Source organism: Nelumbo nucifera, chromosome 5 (assembly GCF_055504915.1).
Source record: "Nelumbo nucifera cultivar China Antique chromosome 5, China Antique-T2T, whole genome shotgun sequence".
Classification (NCBI taxonomy): Eukaryota; Viridiplantae; Streptophyta; class Magnoliopsida; order Proteales; family Nelumbonaceae; genus Nelumbo; species Nelumbo nucifera.
In genome coordinates, this window is record NC_142653.1 from 54551915 (window position 1) to 54564104 (window position 12190).

At 35.5% G+C, this 12190-nt stretch overlaps 1 long non-coding RNA gene across 2 annotated transcripts; it reads left to right on the top strand.

Moving 5' to 3' along the window:
* The first annotated feature begins 1051 nt into the window (after positions 1-1051).
* Positions 1052-8623, top strand: LOC104596761 (uncharacterized). Of its 2 annotated transcripts, none has more exons than XR_016076130.1 (2): positions 1052-1346; positions 1441-8623. It is a non-coding gene; the product is annotated as an uncharacterized LOC104596761 (long non-coding RNA). The 2 variants fall into 2 exon arrangements; XR_016076129.1 differs by having other exon boundaries at positions 1444-8623.
* The last annotated feature ends 3567 nt before the right edge of the window (positions 8624-12190 follow it).

The window sequence follows — 12190 nt, forward strand, 5'->3', positions numbered from 1 at the left end:
TTTGAACCTTCATCACTTATGTAAATAGTAACTACAATTACCATCAAGCTATGACCAACTTATTTGTTAAGAGAGAGTTAATTTGTTTTTTAAGTCCACAAATATAAGATTAATGGGTTTGGGCAAGTTGAATTGAGTTAAAGCAGGTTTGGATTGAATCCAATCCATTTAATTTTATATAACTGAGTCATTAATGGATTGGCGGATTAGATGGATTGAACCCGCCCAATTGCCACCGCTAAATACTAAAAAAGGATGCCGTAACATAGGTAACAAGTTATTTATAAAAGGATAAACTAAGACATATTTTCTTAGAATGTCATTCTACAATATTCCCTTTAGATTCTTTAGTAGTCGCATTCAACTAGGTCATGAGTTAAAAACTTAATATGGATTATGGATCTTGAGTTTTTGACTGTGGAATGGCAGAAATGACTTATTCCCTGGGCTTAACACAAAAGTCTTCTCATGTTTGAGGCTCAAAGGCAATATAGGGGTATAAACATGGGGGACTATATCCCACCCTTAAGGCTGCATGAACTTATTTTCTAACAATATAAGCCAATTCAGGAATGACAAAACAGGATTCATGTAGCCAACCCCATCAATTTCAAATGCCATGAAAAGATAAACTGAAATGATCTCTCTTCATGTTCCATCCAACATCGATGTAAGTAAATAATCTCATCCTGCTAACAAAGTAATCCAAAGATCCATCTTCCAACATCTTTATCGATATCCACAACTCTTTTTAATGAGTGCAAGGGCAGTGCCATGAACATCTGAAAGTAGATAAAATGGAAATTTTTTTAATTGATTGATTTGATTTAAAGATTAAAATATTTGAAAAACTGTCATTTATTATAACTAATAACCTTACATGATATGATGTTGCTAAAATACTTTGATTTTAAGTTTTCAGAGAAGTATAAAAACACAATGCAGAATTCTGAATTACAGCCTCCTACTATTAACCCTCTGTCCCTCTATAAACCACATCATGGTGCATTCCCCCTATACTTTGGGGCCAGGCTGATTTATACTTCTCCCTTAAGTTTTATGGCTGCACAAAAGTCAAGGCAAGTACATTACAACAAAGTTCGTATAGCGGCGGAATTCTTAGCGGCACTAAGAAAAACGCCGCTATATATTTGTCATCCGATAAGAGAGACACCGAAAAATAAAAAAAAGGCCCGCTAAATCTTCTCTCCCGCGCAAACAAATCCCGTAACTTCTTTCGTCTTCCCTCAAACCTCACCAGCAAAAACCCTTTCACATTCTTCTCTGAGCATATTCGCATTTCCCTATTTTCTTCGGCAGCTGAGAAGCATCAAACGAATTAAGAGGTAAGTCACGATTTTTCTCTCCATCTTTCATCTTCTTCCTCTCATTCCCTCTCTCTCACACACATTTTTCTTTCATTCATCCCTTTTTATACAGCAGACCATCAAACCTTCTCTTTGCCGATTCTAGGTTTTCAACCCTCTCTCCCTCATCTCTTGTCACTCCTTCGGCAGCTGGGAACCAAACTGAACTCATCTCTGGCGAGGTAAGTTTTCATGCATATGTATTATTTTTTTGTTTGTTCCTATTGGTGGCGTGACAATGGAGTAACACCGTCCCATTGGGTTCCGATTTGAAGAACCTGTTGGAGACGAACTCCAATGGATAAAACCTAACCCTTCTCTATTTTGGTCTGTAAAAGTTGCTACTTGGATTATTTCAGAGGTGCCAGATCCTTCTCTTCTAGATTGGTCCAAATATCTGTTAATTTGCTAGCAGATAGGTTGTCTAGGGAGGGGATGAAGAGATGTGAGCTTTATTGAGTCCCAGTCCTCCTCGAGTATTTCTTTTGCCTTTTTGTATTTCTGAGACATTGCTTGGTTCCTGCCATGTATTTCTGGATCACCTTAATTTTTTGATGATGCGCATAAATGAAAACCATTATTCCCCCATTTAATAGTGTAGGTTGCATTCAAGTCAATACCTCTAAACTAGGGTTATAACATTATCCAATCTTTGTTTCCATTGTGATTTAAAGGATTGTATGAGTACAGGAATGTGTGTGTGTGGAGTAAAAGGCAGGAGTTTTGTTCTTATCTTTTTTTTTTTTTTCTCTTTATTTTATAATTCTTTCAGTCTATAGGGTTCCGCTACCATTTCTTTTATTACTTTTTCATTACTTCACTTGGGTGTCTATATGTTCTACATACCCTTTTATGTTTGTGTGGTTAATTTTCTGCCTTGGTTTTTCCTGATTTTTTCCCTCAAAGTTATTGACATTTCTATGAGATAGGATTCACTATTGATTATTTTTAGGTATATTTGAATCGGTTGCTCATGTTGGTCCACTGAATGATGCTTATTGACCTGATATATGCTTGTTTCTATTTTATAATATAATATCTACTTGTGTTAGTCCATACATTTGTGACGTTTTAGAACTAATTAAATATCTCTTCAATTTATGAGTTCTGATTTTCTTCCCCAAGGAATTCACCTAGTTTGAGAAAAGCTCAATCCAACAGAGCTGAATGGCCTTGTGCTGGTGCACACTATTGATACGTAAATAGAACATGCTCTTAAATTGGTGTTTCAATCTTTCTGTCCAAAATCTCCTTGGACATTAGTGTGATTCTTTTTAACTGAAAGCTGCTTCTGAGTTACTACTTTACTAGGGCATGCAACTACTGAATTAGAATATGGGGTAGATGATATCTTTTATATTTGGTTTGATTTCCCTATTGTTGAAACTAGTTTATTGAAATGCCATTTATCATTTTGAGAACGAACTTGAGGGATCTGGTCTGACAATGGGAGCACTGGAGCACACCTTCCAAAACAAGAAGCGAGTTGGATATTTGAGGTGCATAAGAAGAAATAATAGTACCAAGACAAACATATTAGCTTCTTTGTCAAGTCAGGGATTCATTTGGTAGATAAACCGATGTTTAGCTCCATAGATTTTAGCTTTAGTTAGCTTTACTAGAATAAAACTTTCTAGCTTGTTTTCAGTGCAATTTCATTTGCACTGGTGCAAAGGTATGGGAGTGCAAATGAGTTGAATGCAAATTCTGGTTTATTTTTGTTTTGAATTTCACTTTGTTTTGTTTCTTTGACGTGTATAGTAAAATAAAATCTTAAAGCAAAGTAAAACCTGAAACAGAATTTACAATCTTCTGATTTGTATTCCCATGCATTTGTATTTTGTACTAGTGTAAATGAAATTGCAATTGCAAATAAATGGTATGGTTTTACATATGAAGAACAGTTTTGTTGTTGCAATTTTGTTTGACTATATTATATTTTACTTTTTTCTTTTTGATAGGATTCTGTGGTGTTGTGAAGGCATCTAAATGATTAATTTTAGGAAAAAGACTGAAACCTCATTTGAAATTTCACGTAAAAAGTACTGAAACATCCCCTGTTTTCAAAATGGATTAATACCTCCCCTCCCCTGTAAGGTGATGCCATCAATAATCGAACAAAGACCTCCCTTCATGAAGAACTGGTGAGGATATGTCCCATTGCAATCTGCTGTGCAAAAGTGACTCCTTGGAATATTGCCTGCAGTTCAGCCTCCTCTACTAAGCCCTGACTCTGAGCCTTACCATCCACTACACCTAGGCAAGACAAAGAGTTAGATAAACAAATTGCTCCAAACTATAGGAATTTCCACATAAAGATCCTCCATCAGTAAACAAAATAAGTTGTATGTAAGGTTCTAGACGTAGGTTAAACTTAAGTTGAGGATGTGGTATTGTGTTGTCTCCATGAACAGGATTTTGGATTGAATTAAATAAACTATTTATCCTCGTTAATATCCATTGCACAGAAACTTGATGTCAGTGCTTCTTAGGTCAAAGATAAGGGCACCCTAAAGTTAGGAAATCTTTGGAGCCATCAACTAGACAACTATGTAGTTGGCATTACATCCAATACTCCCTTATCCATGCAGAAAACAAAACGGTTTAGCCCTTCTTATGCCTCACTATTGTAGTTACGAAAGTCATAATTCTGATCGACACCAAAAAGATGCCCTTCTTATGCCTCACTACCCCTCCCTTGGGTGGAATCGGAATCCCATTCCTATTCTTGCTGGAATGGCATTCCCCCATTTGAGGGAATGACCATTCCCTACCCCTCCCTTGGGAATGAAATCTCATTCCTGCTGTTTCCAATTCTCATTCTCATTCCTGTCTGAACCAAACAGCAGACTATGGGAATAAATCATTCTGATTTTGAACTAATTGGTGAACCATATCTAATAATAGGACTTGAGAAAAGCTCCAGATTTTCATATCTCTTGGACATATAATGAAAAGAAAAGAGCAATCTTGGGATAGCTAATAAACAAGAAACAGCCAACTTTAAACTAGTATGGTTATTGCGTTACCAAACAAAGAAAAAGACGCCAAGAAAATTAAAAAAAACAAAACAAAATAACATGCACAGAGTACTGATTCAAATATCAGAAAATTATTTTCTGCTTGTTTATAAAATAGAATTCTATGCATGTAGGGAATGCAGATTTGCGTGGACCAGGCTTGTTTGAGGGTCCAAGGGGACTTCATAACTGTAGTTCAAAAAGAAGGGAGTGATTTGGGCAGTATGATATTGTTGCTAATGATTAAAACAGATAAAATTATTGATAAAAAGACTTTGGGAGTTGTTTGGTAGTATGATTCATTTGAAAATATCATGTCTCAGTTCATTCCAATCCACTCTGCGGTATAAAACAGTGTTCTTTGTAGATTGAATTGGGCCACCTCTTTATTTATCGTCTACTTTTTAGTCTATGGACCAATCCATTCCACACTGGCAATTGAGGGGTGGCTTAGTTGGTACGTTAACAGGTCTGTTCCAGCATAGATGCAGGTTTGATTCCCACAACCACTGACTTTGGGGAGGGGACATTATTATTATTGTGGTGCTGCATTACTCAATGACTCCTATGGCGGAATTGGGTGTATCACCAAATACCAAAAAGAAAACAAAAAAATCTATGCCACAGTGAAAGTAGTGTTCCTATAGCTCAATTTGATATACACACTATGGTGTAGATTGAAAGCCATCTCTTTATGTATTGTCTATGTTTAAATCTCATGGATCAATCCATCCTGCCGTGAAAATCAGTATTCTTTTGAGATATATCTAAATTTGGTCAACATTATAGTGTAGGTTAAACTAGGCCATCTCTCAATTTGTCATTTATGTTTAAATTTATGAACCAATGTAAAGTTTTATAATAAATTCTCAAGGTATGTTATAGAAAATTTTATTTGACAAAAGCATCCACATTATCAATATAACATTAACGTTTTTAAAAACCATTCCACATGGTGGGTCCCCATAAATTTTTGTTGGTTTGATGGTTTGATCAACTATTGGTTGACTTAAGCAATATTTATTCTTGGTAAGTCTTTCAAAAGCCGGGTCTTTAAAAAAATAAAGTAAAAAAATCCGGTCTAACTAAATTCTAAAACGGGTTCAGGACTGGCCCAAACTGGAATAAAAAATTACACCAAGTTGACCCGACTCATTTCTAGTCGTAAAGTACTTATGAAGGGGGATAAAACTTAGAATTATGTATAGAACCACTGGTATATATGGTCCATGTAGATAATAATTATGTGTAGAGGGATAAACTCTATATAATATGTATATGTTTGGCATTGATGCTGCAGATGCAGCACCAAATGGTGCCTTTATTTTGTTTGGAATCGTTGCTGCCATATAGGATGTTTCTTGGAGCAACAACAATGTTTTCCATTTGGTACCAATTCTCCAATCTCATGTCCTTTATCTTTCTAGGGTGGAGATGGCTCTATCCTTTCCTTGAATCATCATGTCTCCCAGTTTTACATGGATTCATCACCATATAATAATCTCATCTTGTCTCCCAGTTAAACAGTTGTATGTCCTTAGCTTCAATCAGAATGATGTATATTATGAATTTATTTTAAATGAATAAAATACATATTTAATTCATGTTCTTATGGTGTGTTTCTGTGTAATACCCTTAAACTGCACATTTATGAGACTCATGTTAGTTTAGAATGTTCACAGTCATTGCATAAGTATGTGGAGATTTATCTTATCAAAATTGATATTGATGTGTTGCCAAATGTTGGGGGTGGCCTGTCTCAACCACCAAAGTGAGACCCAAGGCACATGCAGTGTAGGATAAATTGAATCTTTGAACCGGATCAGATTTTCAGTATTGCCCTGGACCTTAGAGATTGATGGGCAAAACTGGAAAGTTACACCTGACTCCTAGACTCGATTATGATATTGCACTAGGTGTCGGATTGGACTGTCTTTGATATGCCAATTAATGAGATCCTTAGCGGGGGTCAAAACCTATGTATGTTAGGACAGTCCGAGAATTCATCTGAGTGGGTGATCATAGTGACATGATCAACACCTTTGTTGGACAAAGGTAATGATCGGGGATGCACTCTTTCTGATGGAAACCAAGACTACCGGCAACCGATTTCAATTGTTGAAATTTTGTTTTGCAAAATATATTTATGCAAAATGTTTTAATTCCCGGGATCCATGTGAACAGAGAGTGTAACATTGTTCCTTGCAGCCGAGGGAGAGGTCATCTCTTGTCAGGTAGTGTTTGATCATTATGGGTTAAAAGGTTAAGTGTAAGACCATTGAGGGTAATACCTAATGGGCTAATCTTGTATATGCCCACAGTCCTTGGGTGTTACAAGGTGCCTTGGCCCAATGACCACTTAGGGTAAGTGTTGGGTCCATAGAGTCCATGTGATGAGTTTCAGGGGGTGCACTGTCCATAATAGTGTATTCGGTCAGGCCTTTTAACAAAGGCTGGGCTGAATCCATGTGGCTGATGTGTAAATCAATGTTTGGGTCCCACACCATACAAGGAAGCTCAACTGGGCAACAGTTTGGAAGGCTAAGTGAGCACATATCTTTATTGGGCCTAAAGCCCATTTCGAATTGGGTTGATTTGATTAGTTAAATGAGGGGCGAATTCTGAAATTAAATTAGCAGATTTAGAAACCTTTTAATGAGATTATGAAAGGGTTGATCTAATCTGCAGATAAGATAAGGGTTTATCCTTATCACTTAAAGGGAATTCTGATCCAAATATGATTTGGATCAGCAACTCCTAATGGGATTAGGAGCTAATCCCTTTAATCTTATAAAAGGAGGAGGGGGTGGCAGCCTTTAAAGAAATTCATATTCACATTCTCTTCAGAGCTGAAATCACAGAAGAAAGAATTCAACACATCTGTGAAAATTCTTTCTTGTCGCCTCCTTGCCGTCGCCATATTTGCCAGTTCGATTTCCTATTCTTAGTGGGAGTGATCAAGATTGGATCTTGAGATCAGTCTTTTGTGAAAGGGCTGATTAGAAGTCGTACTCACGTGTCGTCCAGCTGATTCTTGCGAAGGATGTGGTTCTTTTGAAGAACGTTGTTGATTTTGTTCCATCATACATTGTGTCATTTTCAGTGGGAGCAGTCTTTGATTCCTTCCTTGGGCATGAACACCTCCATTGGGAGATATTGTTTCTTCGTATCAGGTATATCCCTCTCCTACTGTTTTTGTTCAGATCTGGTTCAGTTCTTGGTTCAAGATTGATCATTGAAAAATATGATTTTTCTAAATTAGGGAATACGATTCCCAATATGGAGAGAAATTTTTGAAATTCGCTCATTCTATTCCGAAATATTCGGGCGTCCATACGATGGATCTCTCATCCCTTCACCACTGGTATATATGGTCCATGTAGATAATAATTATGTGTAGAGATGGATAAACTCTATATAATATGTGTATGTTTGGCATTGATGCACCAAATGGTGCCTTTATTTTGTTTGGAATCGTTGCTGCTAGGTAGGATGCACCAACAACGTTTTCTATTTGGTATAAATTCTCCAATCTCATGTCCTTTATCTTTCTAGGGTGGAGATGGCTCCATCCTTTCCTTGAATCATCATGTCTCCCAGTTTTACATGGATCCATCACCATATAATAATCTCATCTATGTGATCACCTGTTAATAAAATCCAAAGGCTAGGATGATTTTTACCCTTCTAATTCTTGAACTATTTTTGCAGTTTTGATATTCTTTATTTAGACATGTGGAAGCTTAGAAGGGTTACGATGAGGGTGCCCATATTATACAATGATTCACTATTTGAAATACAAAAAAAGAAAACAACAATTTAACTTAAAATAAATTTATTTTGGCTACTTTTTCTTCAATGTAAATATGAACCTGAAACAAATTTTGCACCCTGTTTCAGCTTTGCATCTTGTTTTGTGGCTTTGATTTGCATTTTTAATTACCTGATGCAAAATTTGCATCACTTCCTCCTACCTTAATTCTCTCTTATATAAAGTAGGGATTACATCAATTTACTTCCTGTGTACCTTATTCTTCCCAATTTTTACCTCATGCACACTCTGGTGGAACCAATACAAGAATGATAGAAGGCTTTGTTGAAGATATTGAAGATACAATCTTTTTTTGAATTATTATTGTATGTAACAAGAATTTTGTACATTTTCCACATCCTTATTGTATGGAACTCACATTAAGATGTACATTTGTTTTTAATTAATAATTTAGTTTTATTGAATTTTTTATGTGATGTTATAGGTGTTAATCAGGTTGGATAAATTGTAAATGTATCTCGGTTAATCAAGTTGGATAAATTTGAACAGGAGCTTTTAGTGGCGGATATCACTTTTTTTAGTGGAACACGTATCCGATGCTAAAACTTTTGTTTTTTTTTTTTTCTAACAGGTGCTTTTAGCGGCGGATAGCGATGCATATATCTGCCACTAGTTATGCATTCACCGGCACATATATCCGCTGCTAAAATGTTTGTTTTTAGTGGCGGATATATCTACCACTATATGACAATTAAATAGTCTTTTAGCAGCGGATACATACGCCGCAATAGCAAATTTTCCGCCGCTATTGATGACTTATAGCGGTGGTTGTTATAAACGCCGCTAGAACCTATAGCGACGGTGCATACAGCGGCGGAAAGGCTTCCGCCGCTAATACCTATAGTGGTGGTTTTTTTAATATATAGTGGTGCTATAGACCGATTTTGTTGTAGTATCTGCATTATATAATATAAATGTTGCAAAGATCATTTATATTCACTAAAAATCATCACAAGGTGGGGGTTTAGGGCCATATGGATCATAGAAAGCAAGGTATTTGTACCTCTTTGGCTTGGTCTTGGGATCTCTAGGAACAAAATCAGGTTGGAACATATGAAATTGAAGTGGACTAATTATCCTAGAGAGAGCTGGAGGGGCACGGACAATTATGAGGAAGGCAAGGAGCTTCATGGTTAATAAGTTAACCATGGTGACTGCAGACTTGCATGAGAAGGAAATGGCTTAGAAAGATATGGTGACTGCCCCGGCCACCTAATCACAACAATTGGTGCAAATGAAGGCTATGTAATTCCTTTTGCTGAGGGCCTTGAGGTTAGTCCAAACTGCCACCTACAAAGAATTAAAGATAATATACATCAACAAGACTACTTTATATAACAGAATAAATAATAAACTTATCACAAGACTACCTTAATAAAGAAATAATCATCACACCATTTCTTGAACCTGGGTAGAAAGTGGGATCAAATTTATCACAAGAACTTTTTTGCACCTACAAGAAGAAAAATAAAGCTTTGGTCAGTCTAATAAGCTTATTTCAGTAACAAAGCAGTTTCTTTGCTATACCAAAAAGGCCCATGTGCATTGCTAAAAGCAGCAACTTCTCAAGGATAAATTTTTGTTCTCTTAGGAGCCATTTGATAACAATTGAAGTGGCCAACCTGAATGACTTACTACTTTGTCTTTTAGCAAATAAGTTATTAAGCAGGTTGTAAGCTCTTTTTTGGTAAACTTTTCATACAATTTCTTTTACTGTGTTATCATTTACTACCAAATTCATTTTATGGGTCAATAATTGAACTGGACTGCTAAACTCTTCGTATAATTATTTTTATTTCATATTTGTTGCTATATGTAATTAGATAGATAAAAGCTATTAATTTACAAAAATTATTTTCTTAGTTTGGTTTTTTCTTTTTGTTGCTTTTCTTTATAGGTTGCATAGGAAGAGAGGATTGGATGAAGACTATAAAGAGAATTTTGTTTCTTTATATGTTAAAAAGGAATTTCTTTTGGACTCTATATTTGATTTATAGGTTGTCAAAAAAAAGTCATCTAGTGAAAAGTAAAAAGGAATATAATGAGGTCTGAATGTTGTGTTTTTGGTTTCTTTTTGTTATTAAAATGATGATAGAAGTCAATTGTAATTATTACAATTTATAGATAAGGTGTATTTTTTGGATGAAACATACAGGTTTTATGTTTTGATTGAAAATATATTTTCATATAGGTGCATCAATTAGAATTTTTATAGAACAATATTTACAATATATTGCACTATTTAAAAAAAAGTTGGAACCTTTTTAGAGGCAGCCAAAAGTGCCTCTAAATGTTAAGGCATATATCTTCAGAGGTAGCTAAAAGTGCCTTTAAAAAATTGAAAGCTTTTTAATTGAGATTTTTCCTTTTCGTAGATTTTTTAGAGGCATATAAAATCACCTCAAAAGCATTTAAAGGTGTTCGAATGCGCCTCTAAATTGAACTTTTAGAGGCACTTATAACTACTTCTATATGTGCCTCTAAAAGTCTAATTTAGAGGTAGATTACAAACCCGCCTCTTAAACATTTAGCAATAGGGCTTTTAGAGGCACTCATTTGACCACCTCCTATTTCTTTTAGAGACATTTTTTATCCTTTTAGAGACAGTTATGGCTGCCTCTAGAGATGAATTTTCTAGTAGTGCGATCTGGTCTGGTATCCAAACTTGGGAGCTATGCATCATATCATGTTCAAGTTAGAAAATCTTCAATTTTGATCAAATTATGGTGGGTTTAATTAGGTGAAAATCAGTAATGGAGCAAGTTTGCAAATTAAAAATATTGGTTCTTTAATTTCTCATGGTAATCAAGATTACAAACCCGCCTCTTAAACATTTAGCAATAGGGCTTTTAGAGGCACTCATTTGACCACCTCCTATTTCTTTTAGAGGCATTTTTTATCCTTTTAGAGACAGTTATGGCTGCCTCTAGAGATGAATTTTCTAGTAGTGCGATCTGGTCTGGTATCCAAACATGGGAGCTACGCATCATATCATGTTCAAGTTAAAAAATCTTCAATTTTGATCAAACTATGGTGGGTTTAATTAGGTGAAAATCAGTAATGGAGCAAGTTTGCAAATTAAAAATATTGGTTCTTTAATTTCTCATGGTAATCAAGATTACAAACCCGCCTCTTAAACATTTAGTAATAGGGCTTTTAGAGGCACTCATTTGACCACCTCCTATTTCTTTTAGAGGCATTTTTTATCCTTTTAGAGACAGTTATGGCTGCCTCTAGAGATGAATTTTCTAGTAGTGTGATCTGGTCTGGTATCCAAACATGGGAGCTACGCATCATATCATGTTCAAGTTAGAAAATCTTCAATTTTGATCAAACTATGGTGGGTTTAATTAGGTGAAAATCAGTAATTGAGCAAGTTTGCAAATTAAAAATATTGGTTCTTCTTTAATTTCTCATGGTAATCATCAATTGAATTTGCAAGATATTTATCATGTGCCCTCTATTACAAAAAAGTTGTTTTCAATTAGTAAATTCACCAAGAAGATGATGAACATTGTGTTTTATTTTCAAGGGTAATTTTGATATTTTCAATAGTCTTAAATTGCACATGAGGTCATGATATATACATAACTGATGGTCCATTAGTGATTGGTACTAAATTGTTACATTTCAAAAGTTCAGTTACTGATCGATAATTTTCCCTTTCATATTAACACCGACCATGAATATTCAATTTTACGCGGTGATTTAATTAAACGCCGGTAAAAACCATTTTTTATGTAGTGCTGGAAATTTAGATTTAACATCATTCTTTTTTTTCATGGGGCTACACAACAAGGGTAGCCCATCCCCATGACCCTTAACCCCCAACCCTGGTGGCAGTGGGGTTTAATCCTACCAATAAAGCCTCCATCAGTTGGTTAAGTTACAAGTTAGAAGTAACTTTCATAACCTGCACAGAACCCAAATATTAGAAGCCTCCATCAGTTGGCTAGTGCAAGAACGCCTGG